This window comes from Culex pipiens, chromosome 2 (assembly GCF_016801865.2).
Source record: "Culex pipiens pallens isolate TS chromosome 2, TS_CPP_V2, whole genome shotgun sequence".
Lineage (NCBI taxonomy): Eukaryota > Metazoa > Arthropoda > Insecta > Diptera > Culicidae > Culex > Culex pipiens.
In genome coordinates, this window is record NC_068938.1 from 107736848 (window position 1) to 107760430 (window position 23583).

At 34.9% G+C, this 23583-nt stretch overlaps 1 protein-coding gene across 9 annotated transcripts in view; it reads left to right on the plus strand.

The window, feature by feature from the left end:
• LOC120425148 (dual 3',5'-cyclic-AMP and -GMP phosphodiesterase 11-like) overlaps positions 1–23583 on the plus strand; it is a 271336-nt gene that overhangs the window by 98017 nt on the left and 149736 nt on the right. For 2 of the 9 annotated variants that reach the window (XM_039589572.2, XM_039589574.2), the window contains exons 1-2: positions 15424–15576; positions 21814–22595. The exons of 5 other annotated variants lie outside the window; for them this stretch is intronic. The gene's annotated coding sequence lies outside the window, so the exon portion shown is untranslated. Of the gene's footprint in view, positions 1–15423; positions 15577–21571; positions 22596–23583 lie in introns of those variants that run through there. 2 more of the 9 variants (XM_039589573.2, XM_052707522.1) reach the window with 2 other exon arrangements.

The following is a 23583-nucleotide window of genomic DNA, read 5'->3' on the forward strand; positions in this document are numbered from 1 at the left end:
AGAGTAGTACAACTGCTATAATGTTCAAATCATTTCGAGATATTTTCATCTTAAAAACTATGCAAATTTGTCTCTCATGCTTAATAACTATACTTTTTTTTTACCTTGACCAGAGCCGAGGAACAACAATTTGAATAAAATGTATAAGCCTAATGAACAATTTATTCCACAAAAAAAATCCATAACAAATTTTATATGTTGCTTATGCAACGAGTTAACAAATGAAGAGGTTTTCAGCTCGAGTCGTTCTGGATAACAAATTTAACAAATTCGCATAAATTTTGTTTGACCCAATTCCAACCTCAAGATCCGAAGTAACCCTTCTAACTCATAAAATTCGTTCTTCATTTATTTGAAAAAGCTATTTTAAAAATATTTGATATATTTTTTCAATTTGATTTTTACTTTTCTGCGATGGAAATCCATTCTATTCTAAGCATCACTTTTATAACCACAGCAAAAAAAAATATATATTAAACAAGTCATTCCACAAATTCCTCAACTCCTTTAGCGCACCCCACCACCACCCAAATCGTAACCAGAATTGTATCACATTCATTTCCCAAGCTCAGATTTACGGCCACCAGATTTGGCGCGTGTCCCGACCACCCTCTCTCCCAGTCGAAACGTGTACTGAAATTACTGTTATTACGGAGCGAGCCACCCCCCACCCCTCCAAGGGGTGTACGTTTATGGTTCATTCCCCACGACGTCCCCCCTCCGGAAGAGAACGATGATGCTGTTTGGAGCAAACAACAATGAAACAACAACAAAATCAAGCGACCACTTGAGCATTCACCAAACACAGCCGAGATGTTTGACACCCGATTTACGAGCTTTAGCTCAGTTGGTGGTTTTTTTTAGGGATGATCTTGATGGGACGACGTTCTACAAGCGTCAGCTGGGATGATGGGACACGCTGCAATGATGATGAGATGCAATCTGGTTGATGCTTAAAAAGTTTTTGTTTTTGGGTTGTAAAATGGAGGATTATTCTTTTAAAGACAAAATTACAACTGTTTGAATTCTTGTATCACATTTTCTCAAAAGAAGCAATTTTCAATTCAAATATTCCAATAGCATTGCCCTTTTTCCCCCCAGCTGAATAAAAACTATACAGTTCATAAAAATAAACCCTCCAGCCGGGCAGGGAAGGTCAGGTCATCCCATCAGTCCATCATAAATAAAGCAATGACCCGACTTTACTCGGGTGCTGCTGGCGTCACCTTTATGGTGCCTTCCCAGAAGCTCAGTCCACTTTTTTTTCTGTTGCCATGGCAGGTCGCGCGTACATTTCCGGTTATATTTAGCTCGCTATCGATTGACCACCATTGCGTCTATTACTAGTGACCAACCGGAAAGGTCAACAAGTTTGCTATCCCGCGTCTATCCAGGAGTTTTAAGTAGGGGTGAAAATTTATAATCAAAATTTATCAGGGTTACCCGTAGTGACCTCGACTTGGATATTAGGATAATATAACTACTTCAATGTTGGACCCACCAGCCTTTTCTGGCCTTAATTTCAGTAAAATTTCTAATTTTTAGTAAATAATCGATTCGTGCGTCAAAACTATTTGGAAAAAATAATGCGTTATTTTTTTAGCAAACAGATTTTTCGCAATTTTGTCAGTAAATTAATTGGGGTCATTCTCCGTCAACTTACATAGCAGTTGTCCCGACCTCTCTTCGATTTCCTTGAAACTTTGCTTTAAGGGGTAATTTTGGTTCTCGATCACGAATCCGAGGTCCTTTTTCGATACCTCGTGAAGGTGGGGCGGTACGACCCCTGAGCAATTCTCTACGAAATCGGCCGATTTCGACCATTTTTATTTTTTATATTTTTTTATTTGGCTCAAACTTTGTGGGAGCCTTCACTATTACCAAAGAATCCATTTTGTGTCATTGGTTCACCCATACAAGTCTTCATGCAATTTTGGCAACTGTCCATACAAAAATGGTGCGTAAATATTCAAACATTTGTAACTTTTGAGTAAATTTTCTTATCAATTTGGTGTCTTTGGCAAAGTTGTAGGTGAGCAATTCCAGCCCAAAACAGGAATTTTTTTAGGTACTTTTTTCTCGACCTTCTTCGATTTCAATGAAACTTTGTAGACATGTTATCCTACGCTCATGTAAGCCATTTTTGTGTATATGGAGCCAGTTTCACTCGATAATGACATTTGATAAGGGCATAAGTGTTTTAAGTATTTTTGTATTTCGTAATTTCAATATTGCTATATCTCGAAGCCGTTGCATCGTATCAAAAAGTGGTCAAAGACAAACTTGTAGGAAATTTGACTGGCTTTCCAAAAAAAAAATACACCGAAAGAAAAAAACATGTCTTTTTTATGAGATTTTTCGTTTTTTAAGTTTTAATGTAAAATTTCAAGGTGAGCCCACGATTTTTTTTCGTTCAATTTTTTTGTAAAAATAGCTCAAGACGTTACAAAAAGACTCTCGAAAAATGCAGGATGGAGCAACTCATCCAAAAAAATACAAAATCATTTACTGAAACTGTTTTTTTACAGTGCTCTAAACGTCAAAATTTTCAAAAACTGAATTCGGGAATCGATTCTCCAGACAATTTTACATAAAAGTCTCCATATTGACCACTGTCTTAAGTCCAACCCTCTTGAAGTTACAGCGGTTCTTTAAATAAAACGTTACTTAATCCACCAGAAGGTGGTTGCTGCCTTCCTCCTAAAAGCTTTGCAACCAACCACTACGAAAGCTTTGGCTAACGCTTACTTAGTAAAGACACTATACATCTGAGTGCTGTCATCTATGATAAATTTAATGAACCATTTGAAAGCACTGCAGTGTTTGTGTGCGTGCACTGAGCGGAAAGTTCCGACAGCTATCCGTAGGAGCTTTCAAATTATGTAAATAATGACCCTTTTTTGTAGCAACCAAAACAGTTTTTCGAACATAACTTTTAAAGTACTGCACCAAACCGGTAAAAATGGAAAAAGACTTAAAGAACCTGAAGACGAATCCAAAAACATAGATCCGGACAAAATCGGTCGAGCCAGTTCCGAGAAAAGTGAGTGAGAAAAAAAATTCTACGTCCATCCACACGCACAGACATTTGCTCAGAATTTGATTCTGAGCCGAAATGTATACGTAAAGGTATATCTTGGAAGCTTATTTAAAAAGTTCAATTTTTGAGTGATTTTATAGCCTTGCCTCAGTGAGGTGAGGAAGGCAAAATGTTGAAAAAATATGTTTTTTGATGGTATTTGAAAATTTGTATATGATGATTTTTATGATTTATATGATAATTTTTATAAGATCACCATCTCCATGCGAATGCGAATGCGAATGCGAATATTTGAAAAATTTAATATGACAGACTTGATTTTTCAGTCTAGAAAATATTTTTATCGAAAAGCTCGTCTAATTTCCCATAAGTTTGTGTTTGACTACTTTTTTTTTTTAAATAACTTGTTTTTTGATGGTTTAAGCTAATTTACTATTTAGGTAACTACCATCCACTAAACTACACTGAAAAAAATATTCTGTTTTCAGTTATGAGCAATGTAATTAGCTTATATCTGTAAGCCCATACATCCAATTGAAATGTGGTCAAAGACAAACTTATGGGAAATTGGACGAGCTTCTCGGTAAAAATATTTTCGAGACTGAAAAATCAAGTCTGTCGTAAAGAAATTGCCAAAAACCATCAAAAAACCTATTTTTTCTACTTTTTTTTAAACCGTTGTAACTTCACAAAGGTTGGACTTAAGACAGTGGTCAATATGGAGATATTTATGTAAAATTGTCTGGAGAATCGATCCCCGTATTCAGTTTTTTGAAAATTTTGACGTTTAGAGCACTTTTCAAAAAAAAGGTTTCAGTAAATGATTTTTGTAGTTTTTTGGGTGAGTTGCTCCATCCTGCATTTTTCGTGAGTCTTTTTGTAACGCCTATTATCACAAAAATTTTGAACGAAAAAAAATTATGGGCTCACCTTGAAATTTGACATTTGAACTTGAAAAACGAAAAATCTCATAATAGTGGCATGATTTTTTCTTTCAGTGTATTTTTTTCGGAAAGCCCAACAAATTTCCTACAAATTTGTCTTTGACCACTTTTTGATACGATGCAACGCCTTTGAGATACAGCAATATTTAAATTACGAAATACAAAAATACTTAAAACACTTATGTCCTTATGAAATGTCATTATCGAGTGAAACTGGCTCAATAAACACAAAAATGGCTTACATGAGCGTAGGATAACTGATTCCCTATTTGACATGGAATTGCTCAGGTATTGTTCAGGATTATTGATAAAAAAATAGGTACATGAAAAAAACTGATTTTTTGATTATCTTTTTTTTTTGACAAGAGCTCAATTTCCCAAAATACGTTTATTTTGATATTTGAAGGGACCAAAACACGTAACTTTTGAGCCACATAGAAGTATGGTAAAAAAATCTGTCGCTGAGTTATACATTTTAGAAAAAATAGTGTTTTTTGGAAAGATCGAAGTCTCACGCAAAAAAAAAAATCAACCAATTTTTTTATGTAAAATCAAATTTGCAATTGAAAATTATTTTACAGATTTTTTGAAATAGGGCTCCGTTTTCAAGATAAAGCCACCAAAAGTTTGATTTTAGCGAAATTTTTGCAGTTTTCCGATTTTCAAAAATAGTGACCATGAGTAACCATTCTTTAAATTTTTTTTTTTTGAGTTCAGAAAATATGCTATAAAATTGTCAAAAAGACAATGAAGATTGGACCTCTGGTGGCGGAGATACAGCGGCTTAAAGAAAATGAAACAGGAAAATTGAAGTTTTCTAAGTCTCACCCAAACAACCCTCCAATTTCTAATGTCGATATCTCAGCAACTAATGGTCCGATTTTCAATGTTAAAACATGAAACATTCGTCAAATTTTCCGATCCTTTCAAAAAAAATATTTTGATTTTTTTTTTAATCAAGACTAACATTTCTTCAGGCAATCATTTTCGCTAGAAGAGATTTTCTTTCAACCTTGATCATCACCGTTCGACGAAAACTCAGACAGTTAAAATACTATTACTTATCAATGTTACAAAACACATTGACAGCTGTTACGGTTCCCGATCATCAATACTAATGGCACCTAGTTTTTCTCATGATTTCTGGTAGTGTACTTGTAGCAACCATGCTGGCACTATTGGGCACATTCGTTACCGTTTACATCGCAGTGTCTCTGCCGTACAAAGAATGCCCAAGATTCGAAGCCCCAGAACTGAACTCTTCCAATTGCTTTACAAAAGCCTTTGTAAAACCCTTTCGTTCCTCGAATCCAAAAACAATGTGTGTTGAAATAAGTTTGAAATGTTTCCTTCTCAAAACGCAACACTCGAACTCTACTCTTCTCACGTTTAAATGTTCGAATGAAAATTCTCCAAATCCGCAGTTCATCTTCAAGAGAAGCAACCAGAACGCGACTTTGCTCAAAAAGCTCACCTCCGTCGAGATCGCAAGGATTAGAATCTGCTTGGTTCCTGACGACGAAAGGCGAGAATTACAGTGCAGTTTATATGGGGATGTCAACGAAGAGGCAATTCGACGAGGTATTTTTCATTTTGAAATCAACTTCAAACGGATGAACATACGCTCAGCAATTTTTCAGCAAAATCGGGACACCATTTTCAGCTGTAACTGTTCTCTTTACGAACGATTATTTCACGAGCAATGGGCGCTGTGTAATTTGTCCGTGGATCATCCGGAAATTAATTATGAAAGTCATACGGTTATTCTTGGTGAAGTGGCTGTCGGGATTGTAGTAACCTATGTAGCTGTTCACATCTACCAGCTGGTTAGAAAAATGTGCCGTGGCAAAAATTAATAAAACACAAAATATTGAGGTTTTAAAGACTGGCTCACATCTATAACACTGGTACACAAATCTATTTTGTTTATGTTGTGTTTTATTTATTCGGATGAAACCTTCAATCCTTAAGTCCAGTCCGGTCCACTCCAGTTACGAGAATCAATCATTCGTCGCTTAAATGCTATCTTCTGAAGTCTCCAACGTTCAAACTTTAAAACTTTAAAACAAGGTGCTTCGACCCGCTTGACGTTCTCACAATAACCGCGTTCCGTCAATGACCGTGAATCCGTTCCTTCAAATCAGCACTTTTGCCGAACCTCTTCCAGTCAATCGCGTACCCCGTTTGTGATTCAAATTGTGCCAACTCGCGCAGTTTGTCTCTCTGTCCTCGTCAATTAAACTCGTGGTAGCTTGAATTAACGCGCCCCAGCACAAGTCTTCAATTTCAACCGTACGTGGACTCTTTTTTATCGCTGGTCGCTTCGAAATTCCGCTGAACTCCAGAACGAAAACAGAAAGTCGAGACGTGATGCGCGTGGTGTGGTCGGTCCAGAATATTGGCCACAATCGGCGGACGAGCAATAACTGACCTTTTTTGTTGTTGCTGTTGTTGCTGGCAGTCCCCGTGTCTGTTTGACTAGCCAGAACTGCGACAGGTTCTGCAAGTGTCTGAGTTTGATGACGCAAGTTTGTTTGTCTTTAATTTGAACCTGAGTTTGGGCTAGCGAACGTGCTGACCGCTGAGTAGGAGACTTTTGTTTTGGTGGGAACCTGCTGACCAAGTCGATGGCCGCGCGGTGGTGAATTGGCGAAAATTGAGCGATTTTTTCTAGAGATCCGTTAGGTATAGTATACATTTCTGAGCTGTCTTCAAATTTCAAGTGTTTAAAAAAGAAAAATTATAACTTTAGATTTGAACAAAAAACAAAAAACAAAAAACAAAAAACAAAAAACAAAAAACAAAAAACAAAAAACAAAAAACAAAAAACAAAAAACAAAAAACAAAAAACAAAAAACAAAAAACAAAAAACAAAAAACAAAAAACAAAAAACAAAAAACAAAAAACAAAAAACAAAAAACAAAAAACAAAAAACAAAAAACAAAAAACAAAAAACAAAAAACAAAAAACAAAAAACAAAAAACAAAAAACAAAAAACAAAAAACAAAAAACAAAAAACAAAAAACAAAAAACAAAAAACAAAAAACAAAAAACAAAAAACAAAAAACAAAAAACAAAAAACAAAAAACAAAAAACAAAAAACAAAAAACAAAAAACAAAAAACAAAAAACAAAAAACAAAAAACAAAAAACAAAAAACAAAAAACAAAAAACAAAAAACAAAAAACAAAAAACAAAAAACAATAAACAATAAACAAAAAACAAAAAACAAAAAACAAAAAACAAAAAACAAAAAACAAAAAACAAAAAACAAAAAACAAAAAACAAAAAACAAAAAACAAAAAACAAAAAACAAAAAACAAAAAACAAAAAACAAAAAACAAAAAACAAAAAACAAAAAACAAAAAACAAAAAACAAAAAACAAAAAACAAAAAACAAAAAACAAAAAACAAAAAACAAAAAACAAAAAACAAAAAACAAAAAACAAAAAACAAAAAACAAAAAACAAAAAACAAAAAACAAAAAACAAAAAACAAAAAACAAAAAACAAAAAACAAAAAACAAAAAACAAAAAACAAAAAACAAAAAACAAAAAACAAAAAACAAAAAACAAAAAACAAAAAACAAAAAACAAAAAACAAAAAACAAAAAACAAAAAACAAAAAACAAAAAACAAAAAACAAAAAACAAAAAACAAAAAACAAAAAACAAAAAACAAAAAACAAAAAACAAAAAACAAAAAACAAAAAACAAAAAACAAAAAACAAAAAACAAAAAACAAAAAACAAAAAACAAAAAACAAAAAACAAAAAACAAAAAACAAAAAACAAAAAACAAAAAACAAAAAACAAAAAACAAAAAACAAAAAACAGAAAACAAAAAACAAAAAAACAAAAAACAAAAAACAAAAAACAAAAAACAAAAAACAAATAGCTGTATTCATTCGTAACATTTGTCTTGATTAGCTCCAGATGCCGGTGTTTGATGAAAATTATTCAATAAGATAATCGTAGATATACGTGAACATTCTTCTCAGTCTTTGAAAAATAATTAAATTTTAATAGAAAATATTTAAAGCACTTGGCATTTTGCGGATCTGCAAATTGAAATTTTAACAGTTTTCCTCAATGAGCCAAATTAATACTCATATGTGGTGAATAATTATTTTAATGTATGTATGTATGTATGTATGATCCCCATACCCGCAGGCAACTTGGTCCTGGAACACATGTGAGCGCTAGGTGAACAATTCGATCATCTTTTACTCCGTAATCTGTACACCCACGTGCATAAGTTTTTTTTTGCACGAATTTTAATGCTACAAATACCGGCGCATAAAATAAAATGGTTTCCCTCTTCCCTTCCCAAGCGCCGGATATTTGTAGCGGGTGTAGGGACACTTTGCATAGACGCCCTTGTTTCCATCACGTCACTGAGGGTATGGAGCGACGAGAAATTAATAAGCATGCCCCCCTAGTCGAACCTTCATTAGAGAAGCAGGCAATCCACAACTCACAGCGAACGACCAAGGGAACACCCTACCGCGTATTTAGTGAAAATTGGCGTAGTTAGTCTTGAGTGAAGTGAGTGACTGTTAGCGTATAAGTGAAAGAGTTTTGTTTTGTATTATAACAAGAACGGGCTCACCAAATTAAGTATCTTCGATATCAGCTTCATCTTCTGTTTCAAGAGTGATCCGATTTGATTAATTTGAGATCCTTCGACAAACTTGAAACAACCAAACGATGACACGAATTCCGCTGGATTTCAAAACGTCACCGACGAACCCAATAGATGTCCTAGGAAACGCACCGGATTGAGAACACCATTCGCCGATGAGTTGCTACCAGGAAATGCTAGCCATGATGACGTTAGAATCCGGAAAGCAGCTCCATTTTCTGCAACATGCTCGGGGCCCGCGATTTGAGGTTACTGTGGCATCTCTTCTTGCTCCGCTGGAATCCACCGCCAGAACACATTTTTCGCGACCACCATTTTTTCCACAGAATATCGCCGGAAATAAAGGCAATTTTTCCCACTATTTAACACGAAATTTGAGGGACCTGTGGTGAATAATTATTTTAATACCTTTAAATTCGATCGATTACTAAGTATTCAACTTTTGATGTATTTCCACAATTAAATCTGAATTTCCAGACCAGAATTTGATTTTTTTTTCAGGTTCAGAAATTCCCGGGACAAATTATAAAAATGCCCGGAATTCGCAAGTTCCTGCACTAGGTAATATAATAGGTTTTTAACTATTGAAATTTGACTTAAATATGCCGGCTGTACTTTTTTTTCTTTTTAATAATCAATTTTCGGATTATCGAAACTTCAGATAATCGAGGCTTCGGATAATCGAGTCTGGACTGTAAACATGATCAAATACATTCAGCTTCTTGCTTAAACCAAATTATGTTTGCTTATAATTTAAAAATATGGCTTCGAGTAAAACACAAAATGATAGAAAAGCTTTGTTACAGATTTTTCTTTAAGTAAAAAATCATCTTCACAACAACATCATAACCGTTCAAGCTAAAACAATCCGCAAATCGGGGCTGTGATCCATATCTGCGGCTTTGCCTCTTCTTTTACGACCTTTCTTCTTTCTGTGGACGCCTCTAATCACGTCATCCGTTAACCGCTGGCAGGGCCCAGGAAGTCACGCAAGCACAAAAAGAGACGTCATCATTCCCAAAAGTACTACTTTTGCTCGTAAAAATATGAATCGCCACACAAACTGTCATAAAAGAAGCCCCCTGGAGGTTTCTCGGATTCGGAGAAAAAGCGAGAGAGATTTTCGACTTGGCTGATTGTCCGGCAGCAGCAAATCTTGGCATTGTCTTGACCAACCCGGGGAGGGGGGTCCTTAGGCCAAGGAGTCGGTCGTAAACTTGGCTGTTGTGACGTCCCCAAGCTTTGGAATGATTTTACTTGGACACGGACAAGAAATCAGTCAAGTGTTATAATTAGGCTTTTCTTCAGAACATTTAACATCATTTGCTGAGAATATTCAACAACAACAATACTTTTTCCCATTATAAAAAGAAATACTGACTCTTTTGAGGTGACCTTTGTCGTTTCGATTCTGGGAGACTTTTGAAACAGCAACTTCGGGCGAAAGAAAATGAATTATCGTTAAATGCTGTGGAAAAGTATGGGAAGACATGTTTTGCTGAATCGGTACAATTTTCGGGAATTTGTTCGAATTTGTCGCACTTTTAGTAACTAATTGTGTTTACAATTGAGTTGTTTCGTCGAACAATTTGCTGAAAATTTCAAAGAAATTTTAATTTTCACTTTACAAGTTTCACCTTCAATTAAGATGCATGATATTCCATGTAACTTTATATACCTTCCCTCCACTTAACTCTGCAATTGTTTCCTGACTTCATTACAAATTCCCAGCAACTCCTAACTAATAAAAGTTTTCTCTTTTCTTTTCTTTTCCAGGTAAGCCCACCCTTTCAAACAAGATGTGCATTTCCGTTTCCTCTGCACTACACGCTGATGTTCGTAAAAGTTCTAAACGTTTGCACACAAACACATCGACCTCCTCCTTTCGGGTTCCTGGTCATCTTCCTCATCTCTGTTGTACATGTTACTGCACCAGTGCACTCAACCGCATCATCATTTCATAAACGACGAAGAAACATTGAGAAACTTCAACCCCTCAAGCCATATAATTGTCTGTACTTTAATGTAGTTGTTTTGTATAGACTAGTTGATGTGCTTCAAGGTGGAAATGATATCAAAAAGTTTAATATTTTTATCGGTATTATTGTAAAATAGTTGTGTTATAAATGTTTATTTTATAATATTCGTAAACTTCGAATTCCGACGACGTACCTTCTGAGCTGCGATGTTGTGGAGTGGACTATAACAATTGTTACCTTGACTTTTCTGAAAAACCATCTAAGAGTCAATTCAAAAAAGAAGCTTGTACGTTTCTTCCTCCATTCCCAAAAGCTTCTCACACACGTGCCCTTTGGCTTCAAAAATATCTTGAACCCATTGAAGAAATCCAACCCCCATGTATCGATTTGCTGACACATATTCTCAGCAGCATGCTCCACGTCACGAATTTGCATTACTTTCCACTTAAGGACCTTTCATTGTGAAATTATTCGACATCCGTTCTCGATTTTCACAGACTTCCTCGGGATTTCCCCATGCAGCACACAAGAGTAAGAAACGAAAAACCCTTTTTCGCACACAGAAATGCTCGGGGTTCAATTTACATAAGCAACGTAATGTTTAGCCAATATTCTCCGACTCCTCTTTGGAAATCATTCGAATCGAACTCGTACGTGTGCAAACCAAACTGAAAAAAAAAGAACTTTCCCAACCTTTCGAGATGAGCAGCAGCACCGAGCAAGGCATTCTGTTGTTTTTCTTTGGCCAATCCCAATCAAATCAGATCGAATATTGGCTTGATGATTGAGACGTTGTTGGGACACCACCATAGAAGAACCACAATTCGAGAATCGGAGTCTATTCTGCATCAATTGTGGTGGTGGTGGTTTGGCCTTGTCGGAGCATGATTTTCACACGTGTTCTTGGTACGTGGTAGGGGAGCAAAAGTATCTCTATATCTGCATTTGGGAGGGAATGCTTGATGAATGTGTTTTACATATGAAAACACTTATCTAGGGAATATCTAATGCAGTTTTCTTTGAAATTGGAGAATTGTTGGTAGATAAAATTCTTGAATATTTTTTGTAATTTCCCCCATTCAAATAGATCATAAGCACACCCAGAACTGGGTATCAGCATACGAGAGGATAAAGAGCACGATTCGGTAGTAAAATGGTACTGTGTGCGGACGGAGAGGATAAATCCCGAAATTACCGAGAGTACTTTACTCATGGTTCATCTTCAAAAAAAGTTCATCTATCAAAAAAAAAAAAGTACCGGTACTGAGACTCGAACCCAAGACCTTCGGCATATTGAACCGTGCCTTTGCCGTATGGGCCACCATGGCTCGATGACTAAGTGGCGGTCATTTGTCCATATAAGCCACTTAATAGGATGAACTGTTCCAATGAACGAATGAACACGCGAGAGGACTTTACTCTCGCTAAATAGCACTTTACTCACGTTTCTTTTTGTGAGGACTATCCCCTCGTTCTTCAACTTTGGGTGCAAAATTATGTATTCTAACCAAATGTATAAACATAATAAACAATAATTGAAAACAAAACTAAGACACGCAGAAGTATTCCACCTAAAACGGGAGTCAAAAATTGAGGGGTGGTCCGAAAAATCAGAATTCTTGAATGATTTAATCCCAAGTAACATTTTTCTATCTTGAAGAGCTCTTGTAGAACTCCTGGAAAAAATGTAACTTGGGATAGTACATTCTACTCTACCAACCTAGAACGTGACAGATGGGGTAAAATTGCTCCTAATTAGATTTCGTTTGGAATTTCTTTGAATAACCTATGATGTCATTTGCGAAAACAAACACAGTTTTCGTTTCTAAATCGCCAAAAATATATTTGTATACAAATTTTGAATCATCTAAAAGGATTCGTCAGGGGAACGTTTAAATTTTTACGAAAAAATAGGGTTTTGATTCACTAGTTTTGCCTTCCTCACTGAGGTAAGGCTATAATCCTGCTCTAAAAATGAACTTTTTATTTACAGCTCAAAAACCCACCTTAGTGTTATATCGTTGGTTAAGTAATCGAAAGAACTTTCCAACGAGTCCCAAACATTGAAGATCTGGCAACCCTGCCTCGAGCTATGCCCATTTAAGTGATATTTATGTACTTTTTTGTAGCCGGATCTCACTTAAATGTATGTAAACAATGTCCGAATCCATTATCCGACCCATCGTTGGTTAGGTTATCGAATGACCTTTCCAACCAGTCCAAAATATTGAAAATTGAAAAATGTAATTTGTTATTCCGGATCTAAAAAATGATGAAATTTGTGTCCAAACCCATCTTATTACTCATTGTTGGTAGGGAGTGAGGAAGGCATCAACCGCATAGGTGGATTAAGTTAGTTTTTTTGTAGCTTTGGCAATGTCTTTTTCAAGGACATAAACGATAAAATTATCGAGGTTCGATAACGATATCGTTTTCGTTGTCGTTGTCTTGATAATCTTATCTATGAGAACTATTTTTTTAAATATTTCTGAATTGACTTTATTTATCAATATCATGTTTAGTTTAAATGCTTTTACTAAATACTAAGCATAAATACTAAAAAATCACAAAATACCGTATTCTTAGAGAATTCTCAAATTTTCATAATTTGAAATATGGGTGTCAAACGATTCGATTTTTTTTGCATTTTTGCAATTTTTGCATTTTTACTGTTTTAGAGTTTTTTGAAAAATTGGTATTGCAAGTTATTAAAGTTTGAGAATGTATTTTCAAAAACATGCGGTATTCGTGAAAATTGGAATTGATTTCAATAACTATAAAACAGTGCAAATACATACAAGTTTTAAAATCGTTTGATACTCGTATTGCAAATGATGAAAATTTAAGTATTTTTGAATGAATACGATAATTTGTGCAAGCAATTCACTAAAAAAATAAACTCTACTACAAATAAAAAAACATACAAAATTTCACTTCATTTGATTTTATTTTATGATTTTTTAAAAGTATTTTCGAAAAATACAGTACTAGTTTTGTTTTTTTTTTGTTAGTATTTATGCTTTGAAACTTAATTGGCAAAAATTCACTTCGGATATTCGAATGACAAACAATGTTTTTTTCGTTGTCTTATTTTTGATTGTTGAGCTTTAGTATGACCCCTTAACTACTTTTTAGTGAAATAGAATTTTCAAATACAAGATGGCGGCCAAGATGACGATGATTTATTTTTGAAAAAATGAATTTTTTCGATTAAATTTTCCCAAAGATGGATAAGAAATGACAATATTTTTTAAAATTAAAGAAAGAAAATTTTGTTGATAAAATAAACCGTGCACTTCATTAAAATTTTATACATTTGCTTTTCGATTGAGAATTCTAAAAATGATTTTTTCCCTTCTCGAGATGCTGATTGGAGACTTCTATGAAGAAAATTATTATGCAAAATTACTTATTTGGCCGTAAGGAATCGATGGAGATAAAGTTTCACATAAATCAAAAACTACACAAATTAAAAATAGGATTTATTCGCGAAATTCTTGGGAATCTGCTAATGGGGAAAAATGAGAAACACGATAACAAAAAAAAAAAATGAGAAAGTTATTCCGAAGCTCGTCCAATTACCCATAAGTTTGGCATTTTATTTGTTGTTTTTTACCACATTTATATTTCTACATAACACATTGACCACATTTACATTTAACTTGTTTTATTATTGATATAAGCTATATTATGCCAATAAGATTCGAAAAAAAAACACGAATTTTTGTCACGAATTACATTACATTAAGCTTACTTATTAGAATATAAACGCCATGGCAAAATTGTATTTTCGGATAATCGAATCTTTGGATAATCGAATCAAGAAAAAAACAAATTTTCGTTTTTTTGTCGAGCTCTAGTATGACCCCTAAACTACCCTAAAGTAATTTAGAATTTTTAAATCCAATATGGTGGCCAAAATGGCGATTAAGAAATATTGAAAAAATGTCTTAATTTGATGATTTCCTTTAAAACAGAAAAAGGCCTTTTTTCAATATTCAACCATTCAAAATGGAATAAAATGGGGTAGCACATAAAAAATTGCTTTTAAAAATTAAAAAAAATAAAATAAATGTTTTTTTGTTCATGATTCGATCATCTTAAGTCCCATATAAGTCTTCGGATAATCGAAACTCGAATAATCGAGTTTGAATTGTAAATAAAAAAAAATCCTGCAATAAACAATTTTCACAACTGCCTTCAAATCGATGCACCTAAAATTATTAACTTTATTCTGATTGAGCAAAATTTATGCTTTGTAATACAATAATTTGAAATAAGAAAAGAAATACAATCTTGTTCGAGTACCAACCGGTTCAATGGAGTCGCGTGGTCTGTCACCTGCTGCGGCATAGCGGACCTCCACCAAAATTCCAATGCATATTCAAGCAATCGGAGAAATAAACAGCAGGACATCGGTCTTTGTTTTCATTAGTCGAGAAAATGCAGCATGTTCTTCGCGAGTGAACCTGCTACCAAAATGAACCCAAAATTATTGCTCAATGAGCTTCGCCTACTCTCCTCTCGCGAACCTCTCGCCCAGGAACAAGTCGGAAAGTGAACCCGTCCACATGCTTTCCGCCAGACCAAACACCGAAATCATCTGTTTTGGTCCGCGTCAACCGACTATAAACAGAGAGCCAATCGGGCAATTTTCTCACCAAAATGAACTCGCGTGAACTTTTTACGCTCACTCTCTCTCACAAAATTCACAACCGCAGCCAAGATAAGCCGCGGCGGCGGCTTGCTTTTTCTGTTGGTAGTCGTGTTTCCCTGCGTCCAATTTGCAGCAGTGTCTTCTTCTGAGCCATTGTCGCCGGCTTCGTTCCGTCCATCGTGTCAGTCTGCTGCGGTCGGTCCACGAGTGTGGTCGGGGTCTCCTTTCGGTCGCCGGGAAGTTATTTCGCGAAGTTTGCGCACTCCGTGGGGCTTTGTTTGTGATTTGCAGAACAATTTATATTGTTTTTAGGAGGTTCGATTGCTCGGGTTGATGGGGTTCTAATTGGATTCAACTATGATCATCAGATCAACTCATGCGGATTCTTTCGCTGAAGATTTCGTTGAACAGCTGGCTTCGCACGACGAAGTCTTCGCGACAGCGATCCGGCGTGTAAATTGAGCGGAATTGTTTGAGCACGAGAAGCATCTACACGTCTATAGGACAATATCAAATAAAAATACAATACAATATTCACTCGAGAGTGGTGTGTTGGTAGTGTCTGCGTGCTCGGCAAACTGAGTCAAGAATCACTAAAGGTCTGATGGCGGAACGGAATCGTGAAGAGTGGAAAAAATACCGCGTGTGCTAGCAAAAATAAGCAAAAGAACGACTAAATTAAAGTGCATTCCCTTTACGAAGAGTGTCTTCTCGTCCCAGAATAAAGAGTGTGAGCGATTGTGATTTGTGACGATTTTTCACGCGCGGCGACCGAGGCAATAACCTCTGGCTCAGAGGCGATTGTTCAGGAAGATCTACCAAGTCTTGATCAAAGATTTTTTACAAAGGATCATGACAAAATATCACGCGTCTGGATTGTGATATCTAAGTCTTTCTCATTGGAGAAAAGAGATATATTTCATTACACTTTTATGATAGAAATGTTCCAGAAACTGTGATCCAATATATTCAGAAGATCGATCGGTAGACCACCTTTAACGTAACAGCGGATTAACAACTTATTTGTTTACACATATTGTTGCACGGAGAAAAATAAGCTCCGAAAATCGTGTACAAGCCTTCATGAATTTGGGAACCACGAACAAAGTGTCCAAATGTCATGTTAAGTTTTTCAAAAACGTTCCATGGAATTTGAACACTTTGTTCGAGGTTCCCATTTTCATGAACGCTTGTTCACGATTTTGGGAACACATTTTTCTCCGTGTGGATCTTGTCGTAACTGACATTTTTCAGATCTGCAGTAGTGAAAAATCGAGAGATGCAATTGTTAGTATTATGACTTTAATCTTGTAGACTCTGCAAGCCACTATGGTCTAATTATTATCATTTTTGCGAATCAATCTAGAAATTCTATAATTAACGTTCGGAAATACCAAAGTTAAAAACTTGGAAGCAGTTGAGAACAATGCGAAAAGAGGCTCAAATCTGTGCTGAAAAGACCTTTTCTTGGAGTTATATCAACAGCAAGAAAGACCTCAGTCCAGTAGATGAACTCAGTGAGGCTTTTAATCGAGTGTAGGCATCTGCCAAATCTGTTTGCCTATGTGCTTAGGACGGCACAGTCCTCGTTGACACCGGTGTTCAAAGTGGCAAACCAAACCAAACGTCAGCGGCGGGTTAGTGAAGGTGTTCAGTTGGAAAAAGTGTCCGCTGAAATGGACCAGTTTGTTTTGGAAGGTATTTTTAGCCAAGTGATATTTCAGGCACTATGGAGAATGCTTGTGATACTGTTTGACACCACCTTAGCGAAATTGAAGCAGTGTGCCGGTTTCGCTCTTGGAGATCATTTGAATTTTTGCGTTTTGAATGTTTTTGCTATGCTGAAATTTGCATCGATAGACAATATCTCTGTTTCTATTTATGTTGTTTCAAGGGTCGACCAGTCAGTCTAGCTGATTCAAACCTGATTCTCTCAAATATTCTGACTCTATCTCATTAACGAGTCTGTCTGAATTAAGTTAAATTTGATAACATTTCACAACATTGTTAAATTTGATAAAAGATATTTGATCAGCATAAAAAAAAAACAGTTGTTGAGAATTTTTATGATTTTAATTATCATCTTTAAAAAACAAAATACAGAAAATTGATTTAATTGGGTAAATTTGTATAACTGAAAATACAAAAAGAGAAAATTGTAGCAATAATGCTTCCCAAAAAAGACTGTTGAACTAAAAAAAAAAACAATTTCACGTTATTGAGCTATATTGTCGTATGACCCTTTTTGAGAGGAAGTAAGCCGCTGTCAGTGCGAGCCACCTTCATTAGCTTACTTTTGTGTAAACTTATGAGATAGTGTTAAACGGAGACAGAAGATTCTCTTCACGCTTATCAGGTTTCAATGGACGAAGCTTTTTCCTTGAAGTAAAATTGTCTAATTATTTTTATTCTCGCAATTTCCAATATCAATCTCACCATTCATTTGAAAAAAATATAGCAAAAAAACATCGTCAGGTCAAATAAATATTTATTTTGGTAAAATTATTTGAGAGCGAGTCCACGAACAGGACCTCACAAGTCTGCCAGAATTTTCAGGGGTTGTTTGGACATATAAAATAAGTATTTTACCAAATATGAGCAACTGGAAGTGGGGCGTCAAAAATCTTAAAAATTCTGTAACTTAGGCAAAATTTAAATTCCAAAATGCACATGAAAGGGCTGTCTGCCTGCGTGGATCAATCGGACCGCGCACTAGACTCACAATCCAGAGGTCGCCTGTTCGAATCCCGAGGCGGAATTAAAAAAATCTAAGTGTAGAAAGGCGGAAGGCGGAGTATTCTCGCAAAAAGATCGATAGGAAGGATGAAGCAACAAAATTGGTTAAATCAGAAGGGAGTTATTGGCTTATTTTGTGAAGAATAGCACAACTTCTAAACTCATATAAAAAAGTGTTCCATCCAGATATCAACTCGATTCGACCTAGAGTGGCATCGCAGCTTAACATATAATCTTTCAGTGAATTTTTTGGGTGTAAATTTTTTCTCGGGGGACCCCTTAGATCCCATTTTATAGTGGAGCAATTCTCTACGAAATCAGTCTTTTTTTAAATTTTAATTTGTGTATTTTTTTAATCTGGCTGAAACTTTTGTGGAGCTTTTGATATGCTCAAAGAAGCCATTTTGCATCGTTAGTTTGTCCATATAATTTTCCTTACAAATTTGGCAGATGTCCATATAAAAATGATGTATGAACATTCAAAAATCTGTATATTTTGAAGTATTTTTTTGATCGATTTGGTTTCTTCGGCAAAGTTGTAGGTATGGATAAGGACTACACTGAAAAAAAAAATGATACACGGTTAAAAAATTGGTGATTTTTTATTTTACGTTTCGTCTCTCAAACTTGATTTGCAAAAAAACATTATTTTTAATTTTTTTATATGTTTTAGGGGACATAAAATGCCAACTTTTTTTTAGAAATTTCCAGGTTGTGCTGAAAATCTTTTACCGAGTTATGATTTTTTTAATCAATACAGATTTTTTTCATAAAATCCAAATATCGGTCGCAAAAAATGTTCAGCTTCATTTTTCGATGTAAAATCAAATTTGCAATCAAAAAGTACTTCAGTGAAATTTTGATAAAGTGCACCGTTTTCAAGTTAAAGCCATTTGTAGGTAACTTATTTGAAAATAGCCGCAGTTTTTCATTTTTTTAAATTAGTGCTCATGTGTGCCCACTTTTGAAAAAAAAAAAAATTAGAGCTGAGAAAATTCTCAATATTTTGCTTTTTCGAACTATATTGATACGACCCTAAGTTGCTGAGATATTGCCATGCAATTGTTTAAAAACAGGAAAATTGATGTTTTCTAAGTCTCACCCAAACAAACCACCATTTTCTAATGTCGATATCTCAGCAACTAATGGTCCGTTTTTCAATGTTTAAATATGAAACATTTGTGAAATTTTCCGATCTTTTCGAAGACAATATTTAAAAAAAATTTAAATCAAAAGGGCCAAACATTCTGTATGACGTCCTTTTAAAATTTTAGTCTTTGTTTAAAAATTTATAGAATATCTTTTTCGAAAAGATCGGAATTTCACGAATGTTGCATATTTTAACATTTAATTCGGACCATTAGTTACTGAGATATTGACATTAGAAAATGGTGGGTTGTTTGGGTGAGACTCAGAAAACATCAATTTTCCTGTTTTTAAACCTTTGCATGCCAATATCTCAGCAATTATGGGTCGTATCTAGAGCGTCCAATTTCCCGGGGTTACAAAATTCCCGGGAAACGGGAAATTTTCAACCAATTTGAAATTTAACAAAAATTGTTCTGATCCTGTTTCTGATTAATATTTTGCAACAAAATTGTATAGAACTGTAACTTTAATGGTAAAAATGAGTGTGAGGATCAATTAATGGCTTGAAAGCTTGTAAAAAATCATGCAACTTTGAGAAAATATTAAAAAAAATCTAATTTTATATGCTGTCTTTCAAATCGTACCAAATCAAAACAAAAATATTATTAGTATTTTTTTGAGAAATATTGTTTTAATGAAAGTGTTTGGAGAGAGAAAATCTATGCTAAAAAGCAACAGAATTGCTTTTAAATTTGACTCAGTGACCATAAAGTTGAAATGAAAAAAAAAAACAAGCAGAAATAATGTTGTTTGATGGCAAATTACTTATTTCAGAACAAGTTTTTTAACTTGTGAATAAATAGATAATCATTGAATTTGCCCTAAAAATCTAATTTCCAGCGCTATTTAACTTGAAACACTATTTCATGAAATCACAACACAAAGTTTTACAATATTTGAAGCGAGTTTTTGAAATATGGTTGCATTCTTTGGGTAAATTTCATATGATACGAAGTTGTTTTTTAATGATTTTTTTGATTAAAATTGGTTGAAATTAAACGATATATTTTCATATTTTAAATTTATAACTACAAACAGTTATTTCTCGAATACTTTTAAACAAATTCTTCTCGAACAACCCTTTTTGAAAAATTTAATTATATCAATTCAATTTTCATCCAATTTGGTCAAGGTAAACAAAAATGGTGAATATCTTATTTTCAAATGATATAAAAAAAATGTTAAAATAGGTTGTCGAAAATAAAATAGGTAATATTCATTCCACAAAAGCGTTATTTGTGTTGTCCAACATGTAAGCAAAAAATATTCCTAGTTGCGAATGCTTCAGAAATAAATATTATCTGAATTAAACCTTGACATGAAATTCACAGACAAGCTGATTAGTTCAATATGAACAGTAGATTGAAATGAATAAAATCAAATCAGGTTTTCTAATTATTATTTCTTGTATGACTTCAAAACGTTGATGCCAAAAAGGTAGGAAAATGTATACTTCCGCTTGTATTTCGGGAATTCCCGGGAAATTTACAAATTTCCCGGGAAACGGGAAATATTTTTTTCCGGGAAATCCCGGGAATTCCCGGGATTTTTTTTCCCGGGACGGGAAATTGGTCGCTCTAGTCGTATCAATAAAGTCTAAAAAAGCAAATTATTGAGAATTTTCTCAGCTTTTAAAAAAAATATTTTTTTTCAATAATGGGCAAAAATGTGCACTAATTTAAAAAAATATTAAAAAAGTTACATAAAAATGGCTTTAACTTGATAACGGTGCACTTTATCAAAATTTCACTAAAGTACTTTTTGATTGCAAATTTGAGACCGATATTTCGATTTTTTGAAAAAAAATTTGCATTGATTAAAAAATTCATAACTTGGTCAAAGATTTTTTGCACAACCTGAAAATTTCTGAAAGTTGGAATTTGATGTCCCCTAAAACATATAAAAAAAAATAAAAAAAGTGTTTTTTGCAAATCAAGTTTTATTGACAAATAGTTAAATAAAATATCAACATTTTTTTTTACCGTGTATCATTTTTTTCAGTGTAGTAAGGATCCATACCTGCAACTTTGTCGAAGACACTAAATCGATCAATAAATTACTTCAAAAGCTACAGATTTTTGAATTTTCCTACATCATTTTTGTATGGGCAGCTGCCAAATTTGTATGGAAAATTATGTGGAGAAACTAATGATTGTGGTTTGGTTGAGCTAACTAATGATGCAAAATGGCTTCCTTGGGCATACCGAAGGCATCACAAAAGTTTCAGTCGGATTAAAAAATACAAAAAAAAAACCGACCGAATGACCGAAATCTGAGAGAACTGTTCGTTGATAATTTTATCAAATTCGTGTTTCTGAGTCGATTTCACAATAGACACACGCATTTTATCCCTTTAAAAAATGTGCAATAAATTCAGAGTGTAAAATCCAACGACTTTTCACACAATGGTACTTTTGCATGCGATTTTAATATATTACATCAAGGAGCCGCCTGGTTCTCCGTAAACCACGTTCTTTTGTCCAAAAAAATGGCAAATTTCTTGCTGCGCTCAGCTCGATACCACTAATGATTTACATTCGTTCCGCTGTCAGACCACCCCTCGACCTCCCACGATGGAAGTCTAGCAGAAAATTAATGAAAGTGCAGAAGCGAAAGACCAAGCGCCAAGCGCGATTCTTGATTCATTACTTCCCCGTTTCGTTCCAGCACAGCTCGTGAAAACATTAAACGTCAAAACGTTTTTTTTTTGTCGTGTCTAATTGTGAACGCAATTTGATTAAGTGATAGTGAGAAGGGAAAAAAGATAATTGCAGTCAAATTTAGCAAAGTGACGAAGAAAGTGAAGAAATACCATAACCGAAGAAGTAGTTTTTGCTAGGTGGTGACAGTGAACAAGTCAATGCAACAAAAAAGTGCCGAAACAAGAGAAGAAAAGTAATTCCGTTGTCGCCTGCAGCAAGGAAAACCCAAAAAAGGGGAAAACGAATCGAAGAAAATAAATAATAACCAGATCGTCGCGCCCACTACAACTGTGTGAAGCCACGTGTGCACGTGGCCTGTTTTTGTCATCTGGTGTAGTTTCGTGCAAGTGTGTAACGTCGACACAGACGACGCCGCCGGCTGAATACATCGATTCCAACCCGAAAGCTGCCTCGGGGTTATCAGACGTGACATCGCGCAATATAAGCAAAACGAAGAAGAAGAAGAAGGGGATGTTAGTGAGAGGAAAGTGTTAGTATGGATACAACCCTGCCTCTGAAGGAGGGAAAACAGTGAAAGATAAAAAAAACGGGACGAAGTCCATGACGGATAGCCCCAGAGATAACCCCACTTCGTCTGGGTGGCTCCTCTTTTCTTGTATGGAAATGAAAGTGTGTCCTGGAGTGTCCTCGTCGGAGCGATAGTGTCCACGTTGTGTGGGGGTGTTGTTGGTGACCACCCCCCTCCCCCACCCAAACGCAGAGGAGGTGCAGATAGATAAATTAATGGTTTGTGGCGTCGGCGATCGATTTGTCTTGAGCTCTCTTGACCGAAGCCCAACCAACCAACCAACCACCAACGCAGGCCGAGACTGGGAGTGAAACCGAATTTGCTTCTGGCGGTTTCGGCTTTCGGAATAAATTAAACCATAAATTATGGGACTACGCCGATGGTGGTGGTTGGTGGTGGTCAGGAGCAACTAGACGAGTCCTGAAAAAGTTGACGGTAGGATCGAAGATCTGGGACGGGGATGACGCCGATGAGTCCGCAATGGCGGCGTGTGCATGCTGGAGTGATTAATTTCAGTGGGGAAAAAGCGTTGTAAGGAAATCTGCGTATTTTTTTTTCGTTTGATCGAAGAAGTAGTTTTCGGAAAATCTCGTTTAAGTTGGCCATCAAAGATTCAGACAAAAAAAGTAACTTCAGTTGAATTTAGCATGGGAAAACAATTATTACACTTATATAATAATTCATAAGCAAATCCTGCCAAAATCACAAAAAATGTTGTTGATTCTTCCCACATATCAATTCCATGAAGAAAAGTATAGTACAGTACATATTTAATACACAGTACTGTTTCTGATAATGATTGTTTTTTTCGTTCGTTTTTTAGTGGTTAATAAAATTAAATGAAAAAAGAAAAAAATCGTTACATGTAAATGAAAAATCAACAAATTGTGTGCATTGGTATTGAATTTCTTCATTTTCTATTCAAAAACAATTAAACTCAAGACGAAAACCCATCGAATTAAAACGATGTAGGATAATTCATTTTCAACCAAGCGGCTTTTAAATGGTTTATAAACCCCCGATTAAAGTGTAATTTAAATGATGGAAGACACTATTTTCAGAAGATACAAATATTAATACTTTTTTTTTAAATTTGTGTTGTAGAGAATTGTTCAAAAGCAAGCTATGAAAAATATAACCATTTTCGTCACACTTAGCTTTTCGTCATATTCTCGTTAATTTTGCAGTTTGTCACTTTTCAAACAA